General features: G+C 35.7%; 1 protein-coding gene across 6 annotated transcripts in view; it reads right to left on the bottom strand.

Moving 5' to 3' along the window:
• The window catches only part of LOC106870917 (neuropeptide Y receptor type 2), a 768,756-nt gene that overhangs the window by 44,530 nt on the left and 711,443 nt on the right, over positions 1 to 12,783 (bottom strand). For 3 of the 6 annotated variants that reach the window (XR_016237964.1, XM_089339795.1, XM_014917152.3), the window contains one exon: positions 1,863 to 1,962. The gene's annotated coding sequence lies outside the window, so the exon portion shown is untranslated. The remainder of the gene's footprint in view (positions 1 to 1,862; positions 1,963 to 12,783) is intronic. The other 3 variants (XR_016237963.1, XM_089339794.1, XM_089339796.1) reach the window with 1 other exon arrangement.

Raw genomic sequence — 12,783 nt, 5'->3', positions numbered from 1 at the left:
TGAAATTAGTAGTGAGTCATTTGAAGGACGAAACACGAATTTTAAAGATGTTAAAACTGCCTAAAATATAAACGCCGGGGGCATCAAATGAAGCGGATTTGTTGCAACTGCAAATCGAAACAGAGAACTACATGTCTCAGTGCAAACATGCAATAAGACATTAAACAAAGTCTACATGACTTCCGACTGATAGAAAAAAGAAACAAATTGTGATTCACCTGCATTACTGAGTTGATGATTTATATATATATGTGTGTGTGTGTGTGTGTGTGTGTGTGTGTGTGTGTGTGTGCATGTATGTATGTATACACACACACATTTATATATATATACAAATGCACACACACACACATAAATACATTCATAAATATATTCACATTTATATAAGAATATATATATATATATATATATATATATATGTGTGTATGTATGTATGTGTGCATGTATGCTCTCACGCACATCCACACACACACATATGTGCGTGGGGTGTGTTAGAAATGATTAATATACCTTTGTGTTTGTTTGTCGAAGCATGTCATACGATTCCGATACATTGTTATAGATGTTCGCCAGTCCTATTCTGAAATATCCGCTGAAATAAATATCGGAACTGGCTCCCCTTCGCAACGTATTATCGTTTGTATAATGATATATTCACCTCACTTGTTACACATATATTTATTATATAGGATAACCGATTTGATATTTTCCCATGTAAAAATATTCCCGGCAATATCCTGAACGATATAGACGGCTTGGCAGAAAATATATTCGGAACTTTTCGTCGGAATAACTAGCTGCCTGTCGATTTCTATCAATAAGTAGAAAGCGTAAAATATCTATATTGATTATCCTTCTGCTGTTTCTCTTTAAGTCTAGTTTCTTTCTTCTTCCTATTATAAATATCGCTGGTTCTGGCCTTGTGTCAGGACAATGTAAGTAATTACTCTCGAGACCAATGTTGTTGGTGCTGCTATTAATGTCTTTCAGATTCTTTTTTCTCTCCTAATTAATCATTTTGCACTTTTACGTCGTGCATTTATATATATTTTACGTTGCGCACCAGTTTATCTGTAGAGAAACCAAAACAGCAACAAGTCTTAAGCTGGACACACATAATTCGGATAGAGGAATGTTTACTGTCAGGAATGCAACTGGGTAATAGATTGTTAGCGTTGAAATGAGTTACAGATTGATAACTGTTAGAAAGAAATTAACGTAGAGAATTTCAGACATCCGCGTATGCATACTTGCAGGTGTTTCTGTCTATATGGGTTTTCCCTATATATTTCAGCAGTATACTTTTGATACATATATTATCCCCCCACACGTTGTAGCACTGGAATGTAATGCTTCCAATTACAGTTACTCATTTTTGCGCAGAATGTGTCGATACTTCCTGATAGTCGATTGCGTTAGAAATAAAATCAGGAAGTGGAATCTCTAATTACAAACTGAATAGTTGCACAAGTGTTTAGAATATAATTTATCAACTATAAGTGTGAATTCCTAAATACACTCACTCACACAATCAAATGTGAGGCTCTTTGATCGTGTGTTGAATACATAAAATGTTAATAATGTATTAGTTTAATTATATCTGTTGATGTTTGTATTTGTTTTCTCGTTGTGCGCGTGTGTGAGAATTTGCATGTGTCACCATCTACATGTGTCTTTTTGGAAATACATTGTTTCTATCTTTCGTCTCCAATTTTTGTGTCACACTTAACATTCTTCATTCACAAATAAATTTTATTGTTTAGTATACACGACATGATGTGGTTGAGTATCGAATTCCTATTTCACCATACAAGTGTTTAAAAGTTAAAACAAACTTTATATTCAGGAATATTTCAACTTACCCTCTTGAAAGCTGGAAGATAATGAAGTTTCCAGTCGTTGAATAGTTGTTTCATGCTTGATTTCCTATTCTATGTTCACGTACTCGGATATGTCATCTTCCTGTTAAGACAAGAAAATAGAATTCAGGAATTTCAGCTCAGATACATTTAAACACATCTACTGGGAAAATAAATAGGATAGAATATTTATATTCCATCGACCAAATAATATGTTAGGTTGACTTGTTAAAAATAGAAAGCAATTCTCCTTTAAATCACATTTGATGTCTTCAAAGTACATTGCATTTTAGATATAGATTATGCACAAATTTTAACGGAATATAGCATGGGATGCTACGGACGGAATGTACTTGAACGTTGTTTGCTTAATCATTTTAAGCAAAATAATAACAATTTTAAATTCTTGTAACATTTCTGTTAAATATTGTATAAATTCCAAAACTTCCTATCTTGGAGAAAACTTTGGTAAAGCATCATGTCAGGTTAGCGTTCCTGCTCTGCAATGCACAATAGACCGTCCTTCTTTTCATTGTTAAAAGAAGGATGATGGATCACGTAGTGTCATATCAGATGACATTACGTGTTCTTTATACCTTTGTGAACACACGCCGTCCCGCACCTGCAATACGGTTACAGGGCTTAAGTTTTACATGAGTAATATATATTTCTTTTACGAAAGAAATATTTACGAAATAGATAAGCATAAATATGAATGTGTGAGACGACACCTTGTTTAGTAAGTGTGACGGTGTACTGCTTAAAAGTCACAAAGTGTTCCACACACATACACACATATGCACGTGTAAAAGTACACGCGCGCACATACACACAGACACATACAAACACAAAGAAAAAAAGTTAATGTCACACTTGAAGAGCATCAACCATATGGCATAGAGGGAAAATGCATCATGGGCGACTTATTCATATTAAACGCGTCTAACACTTGTAATATATGATGTATACAGAGATTATAGATCTATTTAGTGCAAAAAAATAAATAAATAACCGTTAGCATCATATTGTTTGCAAAGATCAAACATCGAACTCCAAGTTGGATAACTCTATATTAGTATTATAGAACCTAACTTTTGGCACGGCAACTCGATGCAGAAGGTAATTAGTGTTGTTTGAAAGTCAACTGGTAAAAGTAAGAGACATATTTCAATCGAATTAGATCTCAGCAGCAACGAAGGAAAATGTGTAACTTAAATGATTGCGTAAACACAGTCTGCTGAAATGTTATTGTGTAGTGAAATGTACCGCCTAAGTTAATCTTCATTTATAAAATACTTTTGTTATGTTTTGTGGAACTACCTAATGTATTTATAAAGAATACGAGAAAAATTCAATACGTTAATGATTTTGTCAGGTGCATTCTTTGCAGAATTGAAATGGAATCAGTAAATTAGGAAATCGATAGTTTGACACGGATATTTCTATATTTAAGGGAAGTTGTCTAAATAGTGGCAGCAAAGGAGGTTTCTGCAAGATATTTTCCAGATGCCTGGATTTCCCGTAGTATCCAATATATATCAATAACCACAGGAAATGGTGGATTCATTACCCTTCATGAACTGAATCTTGACAGATAGCTTCCCACACATCACAGTAGTACGACGCTTTTCATATTTGCATTTTTTTCCTTGTAATATTTTCAACCACGTGATTCTAATTGACATATAGTACCACCCATCATCATCCAGTAACAATTGTCTGAAGCATAAGATTCATATTTTACATTTATGAAAATCCAAATAATCAAGTGTCGTCCTGTATAGGTGTGTGTGTGTTTGGATGAGAGTATGTGCGTATATAAATATACAGAGAACAGATCACGTATTCAGAATCCATAGGAGTATATATAATATAAATAATATATAAATATATGCATATATCCATACATATATGTACATACCTACATATATATGTATATATACATGAATATATGGGTACAGGACATCAAAAAGACGTTGAACACAATGAGAAACGAAAACAAAAACATAGAAAACGAACGTTTTTTTGAACAGCGAAAAAAAAACAAACAGAGAAACGAGGCATGCAACATAAAGAGTATACCCTTCGTCAGTTGTCCCTGTTTCATATATATATATTCGCTTACATAACAGCCTACTAACCTATCTACCTGTGTATGTATAACTGTGGGTATTGGAGTATCACTACTTTCTACACGGTATATTGATATTTATATTTGTTCTCCGTCTTCCTTTTCCTCTGTTTGAAGAAGAGCTTTAGTCGTGAGGTTAAACCAACTTTCTTTCCATTCTTGAGCGTCTGCTAATACTTTACATGTACCACGCCCTCGCGTTGCTGCTTTTTATGCTTGTCGTTCGTTTTGGGGGATTTACTATATGTGTGTGTGTGTGTGTGTGTGTGTGTGTGTGTGTGTGTGTGTGTGTGTGCGTGTGTGTGCGTGTGTGTGTGTGTGTGTAAACATGTATGCATGTATGTATGTTTGTATGTATGTATGTATGTATGTATGTATGCCAACATCTCTCCGAACACGTGGGAAGGCATGGCTATTGACCGTGGCAGGTGGAGAAGGATTGTGCGTGAGGGGACAACTACTTTTGAGAAATCACGAACTGCACATGAGAAATTAAGGAGGGATGTCCGGAAGGGCATTGTCGTTGCACTTCCAGATGGAAAGGGTCTTCCTATGACACTGACGTGCAGTGTGTGCACGATCGTGCCTCAGTAAAGCTGGACTCATGAGTCATCTTCGTAGTCATAAGGCAAGACCGATGATTGACCACCAGGCCGCTGGTGATGATGCTACACACCATACTAATCATGTCTGTCGGGCATGTGGAAGGGAGTGTGATTCAGCAGGAGGACTTAAACGACACGCAAAGGTACATGGAGCCCAGTTACAACAACAGCCAGCTATTGCCAGTAAAGGTTTTGGATGCTAACTCTTTGCAAGACATTGTAGATCTTTGGCTGGGCTAAAAAGTCACATTCGATCGCAGCACCGTTAGGTTAAGCTTCGTGAAATGGCCATACTCGATAACGAGGGGGCAGCCATCATCATGTATGTATGTATGCATGTATGCATGTATGTATGTATGTATGTATGTATGTATGTATGTAGGTAGGTAGGTAGGTAGGTAGGTAGGTAGGTAAACAAATAGGTAAGTAGATAGATGGTTGCATATATATTAAGGACTGACTAGCACATAAACACAGGCACAAAATGAGATGGAAACATATGACCATATACATACGCACACTCCACACACACGCGCGCGCGCATGCACACACGCACCCCCCACACACACAAGGACACATATGCAGAAGCATATCCACACATAACAGACGCACGCACATAGTCATATAAACCCATACCCACAGACATACTCAAGGAAACAGGACTACACACACAAACACACAAACCTGCCCTCACACGCACTTGAATATGTAGAATACATACATACAAACGTACAAACACGCATCCATCCATCCATACATACATACATACATACATACATACATACATACATACATACATACATTCATATGTGTATACACGTGGACACTGACGCACACCACATGCGCACAAACAAAAAAAATAACCAAAAACAACACAGCTCCGATAACAGAGAGTCAATGACTTTTGACGAGGTTGCAATAAGCAACGAAAATATTAGGAAAAGGAATGAATAAATAAATTAGTAAATGAGTGGAAATTGAACCGGTGAGTTTGTTAATTAATAATGCATTAAAACAGAATCACTCACCCTAGACGACAAAATATCCTCCAACACACGAATTCACATAAAGAAACTTGCGAACCAAATACGAAACGAAAATTACACATATATATACTTTACAAGACCACAGACGCTAAACAATATGTATTCTAAACAATATCTAATAGCTCATGTCATCTGAGACATATCAAAACAAATATACCCTTCAGCCTTGCAAGAAGAATTTGTATCATAGTATCGGGAAAAAATACCAGAGAACTAAGATTGCAAGTTCAAAATCGATTAATATCAAAACATTTAGAATAGCCAAACACAACAATACATCTACCTTCAAAGCACGACCTTGTATTTCCACGTACAACCCCAGAAACAAAGAAGCATTCAAAGAAGCATTCACCGTCCAAAATCTTCCAATACTCCATAGGGACCCGAAACTTAAGGAGATCCTACGTAACCATAAAACCATTAAGAGCAGCAAACAGCCAAAATCATTGAAAAAAATTCTCACCAATGCCAAACTATTCTCTATAACAACGGACGCAAGAATCATAAAGTGTGGTTGCTCTAATTGCGGAACATGTCCCTATCTGTTGGAAGGATTGGAATTCCATTTCAGACAAGGACAAATGTTCAAAATCAAATCGAACTTCACTAGCGTCTTCCAAAACCTCATTTACGTAAACAGATGGTCGGGCTGCAATCGAAATTATATTGGCTCAACAGAAAATTCGACAGGAAAAAGATGTATGGTCCACAGACAACACATTTCTTCCCCATAATATCGCTCCCCGCAAATATATCTCAGTCAACACATTGAGGAATGTTCTGAGCGATTACATCCACAATTCGAAATTTTCTCATGTTATGAACTTGTCTTCTGGACGTCAACACAGGTGAGACTGAATAAAGAAGCCTCATTTATCCACAAATATAAACCAGAATTAAATATCAACCCATATTGAAAATAAAGGACTTATCCCATCAAATGGAAGGTATAAGCCACAATAAAGCAGAGAACACCAAAATCAATAAAATAAAAATTACATATTTACCTCCCATTTACTGCAAAATAAATGAGTGAACAATTATCGCCTGTAACAATGTGTTTTTTCCTCCTAGCAATTTATCGCATTCAACTCTCAGCTTGATGAGCAATGCGAAACCGATCCTTAGTTCAATCAGGTTGAAAGAACAAAACTTTATCGTTTACAAAATTGTATATCTTTACTTTCATGGCTCTAATATACTCTTAAATCCTGTAAGGCAAATCTGCTCTCTCTCTCTCTCTCTCTATCTCTCTCTCTCTCTCTCTCTCTCTCTCTCTCTCTCTCTCTCTCTCTCTCTCTCTCTCTGTATATATATATATATATATATATATATATATATATATATATATATATATATGTATGTATGCATGTATGTATTATGTATGTAGGTATATAAGCATGCATGCATGCATGTATGTGTGTATGTATGTATGTATGTATGTATGTATGTATGTATTTATATGAATGTTTATCGATGAACCAATTAATTTTTCTGGATTTAATATATTTCACTGAAAGAAGAATGGTTTAAAAGTCGAAAAATTCCATGTTTCATATCATTAGAGTTCCTTCCCTTATTTGCAGCCTTTAAAGAGCCATAGTATTATCTCAACTAATTGCATGGGTCGTCCCAGTTAATACATGTTTTTAATCTCCCTGTATTAAATATAGGATTTATAACAGCGTGTTTATTTAATATCTGGAACTCCCCTGCAGCTCTGTTCTAGTAATGTTCCATATATTGCTGACTCCATATTTGGACGTTATGTATCTCGAAACAACCAATTTATAATTCCTTGACAATATGTAATCTCCTTTAGAGAAAGCAAGAGAAAAGAATAACATATATACAGTAATGTCCCATAACCGTTTGGTAAATTTCTATCACCACGTTGCTAGAATTGATTGGAGTTTTAGATGAAGAATGAGAAAGGATATATAAAAATGAAAGAAGAGCCAAGAGCGGGCAAATAATCTGACAACAAGATATGCATTGGCGAAGATAAAGAAAGATTGCAACAAAGTAACAAAGACTGCGAACAGCTTTGGGTTAAACGTTTATTTCGCTAAGTGAAGTATATGTGTTTGTTATTTTCAATTACGAAATCCGTTTTCTGCAGAAAGTTTTGACTGGACTAATGGCATAAGAAAATGATAAATGACAGAAATGAAACACAAGCACATTTGAAGCACAAAATGCAGAGATCGTCACTATGGCTGTAATTTCAGAAATGCTATTTGATCTTTAGAATAAGGTAGGTCAAAGACGTATGTTGGAATAGGTATCTGTAGAAAATTAATTGCTCCAGAAATAAAATGATTTGTGAGTAGCCTAGAAGTAAATAACTCAAACTGAAAAGGAGGTGAAGAAATGCGCTATGAATGTGTCAGACTGTGTCCAAGAGAGAGGAAACATAACTCCATTTACCTAAGAATAAATCCTTGTTTGTTAGAAGCCCCACCAGCAACCAAGTGGGTTTGGATAGAATATATTTTTAATGACATGTAGTCCATTTACAACCGCCCCATCATTTTAGGTATGTGTACGATGATATTTCTTCACGTGTTACTTCCATCATTTAGCTAATCGTGTATGTTTTTAGGAAAATTTAGATTTTATCTCTCGTAGACCGCGCTATATATCCGAGCTATATAACTTCAGAGAAAAATATTTCAATATTTTGCAGGTGTGTGTGCAAATATTTTGGGCTATAAACTCTCACGTTTCTTGGGATTGTTGTGCAGAGATCAACTTCACACTAGTCGATTTTAAGACACTCAAACCTGAAATGACGGAGATGATTTTAAAATCAGCAATAAATATTATAATCTGTCCAAGTTAGCGATATTAAAACACTTCATACAATTTTTATTAACGGTTACATATTATTGAGTGCCAGCCCTTGGCCTACTGGTGAGGGTATCACATTCACTAATAAAAAAGTGTGACTTCTATTCCCAATCAAGCGGCGCGTCGAACTCGAGTGAAACAATTCATTACACATTAACACTAGTCCCATGCCACAGACCGACGGTCCATTCAAGGGTAATTTTACGTTATCCAACCTAGTCTCATTTTCAGTTTACAGCAATGCAAAGAAGTACATTTTTATCAACATTCGATATTTTGGTCGATATGCTGCTATCGAAGGTATTGTTAGTTATGCTTTGTGTCCCACAGCCAACAAACCTCATGGCAGATTTTTCACTCCGTAACTGATGCCATAAAAGTACGTGAAATATAATTGCAAGAGAAGTCATTAAAATAATATTCTATTTAACAGTCACAGAATTTACGGCTTCTTTGCAAGATACATCCACTCGTTATTCTATTATAAATATCGGGTTTTACATACAGCTCTCAAGCAATTAAAAATATATTTATCAAAACAAGTGAATTTTATCCAATCCATTTAAAGCTATGAATCGACGTATAAGAAAACATCCGATAGTATACGTTTATTGGAAAGTTTAACATTTCCCTTTTAAACTTCAAATGACAGGCTGATGAGAATACTCAACAAGTGCATTTTCGAGGGAGGAATGGTGATCATAGTAGCAATGGCAACAGGAGAAGAAATAACTGCAGGAATAAATTGAAATCGCTTTACAAATAGATTTCTCGACTATCGCAGCAGCATGATCATTGATATTTTACAGACCACATTTACAGTGTCACATTTTATAGTCAGAACATATTACGATGCTCATTATTCTCTCAAATGTACTAACATTTTATCATGTCCTTAATTTAATATATGAAGTTGAAAACTGAACCGTAGAAGCAAACCTCATTTACCAGACCATTATCTGCCTTAGCTGGATTTCGAATTTACATGACATGAAGTTGGATATTCGCTACATTTCTCCTTCGCACTGACTGCCATAGAGGATTGATGAGATTACGACTACGAATACCGTATTGTGATTTTTATCTAATCAGAACCTAAATTCTTGACCTGGAGGGATGACGGCAAATTTCGCACAGTCGGCCTCGTATCCTACTAATGCATAAGTTACGGTTTAAAAACTATTACATCTATTGAGGCGGAGGCGCAATGGCCCAGTGGTTAGGACAGCGGACTCGCGGTCATAGGATCGCGGTTTCTATACCCAGACCGGGCGTTGTGAGTATCGAAAACATTGAGCGAAACATCTAAAGCTACACGAGGCTCCGGCAGGGGATGGTGGCGAACTCTGCTGTACTCTTTTACCACAACTTTCTCTCATTCTGACTTCCTGTTTCTGTTGTGCCTCTAATTCAAAGGGTCAGCCTTGTCACACTGTGTCACGCTGAATATCCCCGAGAACTACGTTAAGGGTACACGTGTCTGTGGAGTGCTTAGTCACATGCACGTTAATTTCACGAGCAGGCTGTTCCGTTGATCGGATCAACTGGAACCCTCGACGTCGTAAGCGACGGAGTGCCAACAACATCTATTCAGACTTACTATAGTAATTGCATTTTAATTTTTGTTTTGTAGTTCTGCTCCAAACGCGCCAAGGAAAGTATGAATTCGATAGTGTATAACCAATTATGATCAAAATATGTAGGGGTTGACTTAAGCTGGGCTGTTTCAAATCGAAATGAATTAGTTATAACCAGTTCCACTCACAAGGAGTTAATTTCTTGTCTTCTCAAAGGAGATATCACCAATTCACATTAGTTTGGAAGAGAAAATATGCCAACCGATGTATCATCATTCCTTTGACATCATTAATCATGGAACTTGCAAGTTTAATGTCACATAAGATAATATATGAATACAGACAACGATTTAGATATGAACAATCATACGTCACAATTCTTTTATAGAGACGTCCATTCTGTTGAACACAACAAATGTTGTTATTTAAAAATGTTACTAAAAAAAATTCAAAGGCAAATATGTCATGTATGGAAGCAGATCTGAGACTATTTTGCTAAGTGGTAACTACATAACTTTTAGTTTTCCTAATGAAATATACTCGATCCGATTTAAAATGGGTAAAATATATTTCATTAACAACCAATGTTAATTCTCCTTTTAAAGCAGTAAAATTAAAAGAATATATTAATTATAAATAAAAACAAGAAAATTTGCATATTAAATTAAACATATTTTGATATGGCGATGCAAACTTTTAAAAATGAAAGCTAAATACTATTTAATAGAAGTTATACATTACAAGACACACGTGGTGGATATTAATAGCAAATAAGTTGAGAAATGCTTCACCATTACACCAAATACTTTATTTAGCAACGTAACAGTTGTAATAATATATGTGCCTACATATCACTGAGCATATTATCGGATTCCTCGAACACATTTCTATAGACTATATTCCCAGTCAGAAATTTATATACATAAACTGAGAGATCACAAAACCATTCTAATTTCATTGCAATTTTCTTTACTTCAAGACTATACTTCATTTTAATTCATTTCTATTCCTTGAAGTCAATCCTCATAGCTCATTGTTATAAACATTTCCTGTTTCTGTTCATTATATGTTATCACATTATTAAATATGAAGGAAGTAACTTTATTATCGACATATGAATTACAATCCTTAGGTAAACAGAACAGTCAAAAGAAGGATACAAGAATGAAAAGCAATTTTACTAAACACAATTAATTTGATCTTTATTATAAACAATAGGAGACATTCAGCTGAAAGAGGATTAATTTTAGAAGCTTTCAAAGTTGACAAAGCGTTGCTGTGGAAATGCTCACCACAATGTGGGTTGGGTATTAAACCATAGTGGGGGCGCAATGGCCCAGTGGTTAGGGCAGCGGACTCGTGCCATAGGATTGCGGTTTCGACTCTCAGACTGGGCGTTGTGAGTGTTTATTGAGCGAAAACACCTAAAAAAAAAAGCTCCACGAGGCTCCGGCAGGGGATGGTGGCGAACCCTGCTGTACTCTTCCACCACAACTTTCTCTCACTCTTACTTCTTGTTTCTGTTGTGCCTCTAATTCAAAGGGCCAGCCTTGTCGCACTGTGTCACGCTGAATATCCCCGAGAACTACGTTAAGGGTACACGTGTCTGTGGAGTGCTCAGCTACTTGCATGTTAATTTCACGAGAAGGCTGTTCCGTTGATCAGATACTGGAACCCCCGACGTCGTAAGCGACGGAGTGCCAACAACAAATTAGACCGTATCATTTTATGACTAATTCAAACATCTCGATTTATGTTTAATCTTACATAGTCGTTCGCAGTAGTTATGTCATTGATTACCTCTATTTTCCACTAAAGCTTAAAGTAGTTCACGTTATCCGATTATAATAACTTCATACAAATAAAATCAATGTTATTCAAATACTCAACTCTGCTTTACATTGGTTGTAGAATAATGTACTTCACAGCTCATCTATCTGGTAAGTACTCTTTTAGTCTTTTACACGTTTGTAAAACATGCAAAAGAGATTAATCAGTGATATCTGAGCAATTGATTGCTTTACCTGATAGGATCTGGTTTCAGACGAAATACAATCGCAACCAGCCCGAAAAGAGACACAATGGTAAGGTCTGGAATCGACCAGCACGAAAAGTGATTTCACCGTTAATGAAACGTACATATTCATCATCCGCTTGCCCGTGTAGTGAGCGGCAACTCTTTACTTTCTTACCGTAACGGGAAATATTCACAGCGGATAAGGCTCCCAGAACACCGGTTTCTTCAAACATTTTTAGACAAAGAAATAAGTTATCTCGTCTGCACGCCCGCTCTCTGCCCCCAACTCTCTGCCCTTCGCATTTTCTCTCGTATATATGTGTATATATATATATATATATATATATATATATATATATATATATATATATATATATATATATATATATATATATACTTTAGCATTTATTACTAATTCTCGACTGTTCCCTGATTTCATATTCCTTTACTAATAGTATGGTTTACATTTATATTGGCCCAATTAAGCTCCTTAATTTATCGATCCAAATCTAAATGCTGTCACAATTTATCGATCCACATCTAAATGCTGGTTTTACATATTTATGAGTGGCAGTGATTTAATGATGTTTATTGTAGGCAATACATTATGAGACGGACATACTGTGTTTTAGTCATTGGTGCCATATTTTAAATGTCTGGCGTTAACGTTAGCTTTCTGCAAACAGCGTCGTGAA

Source organism: Octopus bimaculoides, chromosome 22 (assembly GCF_046866305.1).
Source record: "Octopus bimaculoides isolate indiv1 chromosome 22, ASM4686630v1, whole genome shotgun sequence".
NCBI lineage: Eukaryota > Metazoa > Mollusca > Cephalopoda > Octopoda > Octopodidae > Octopus > Octopus bimaculoides.
Note: the sequence above shows the minus strand (reverse complement) of the source record. Positions and strands in the feature narration are given on the sequence as shown.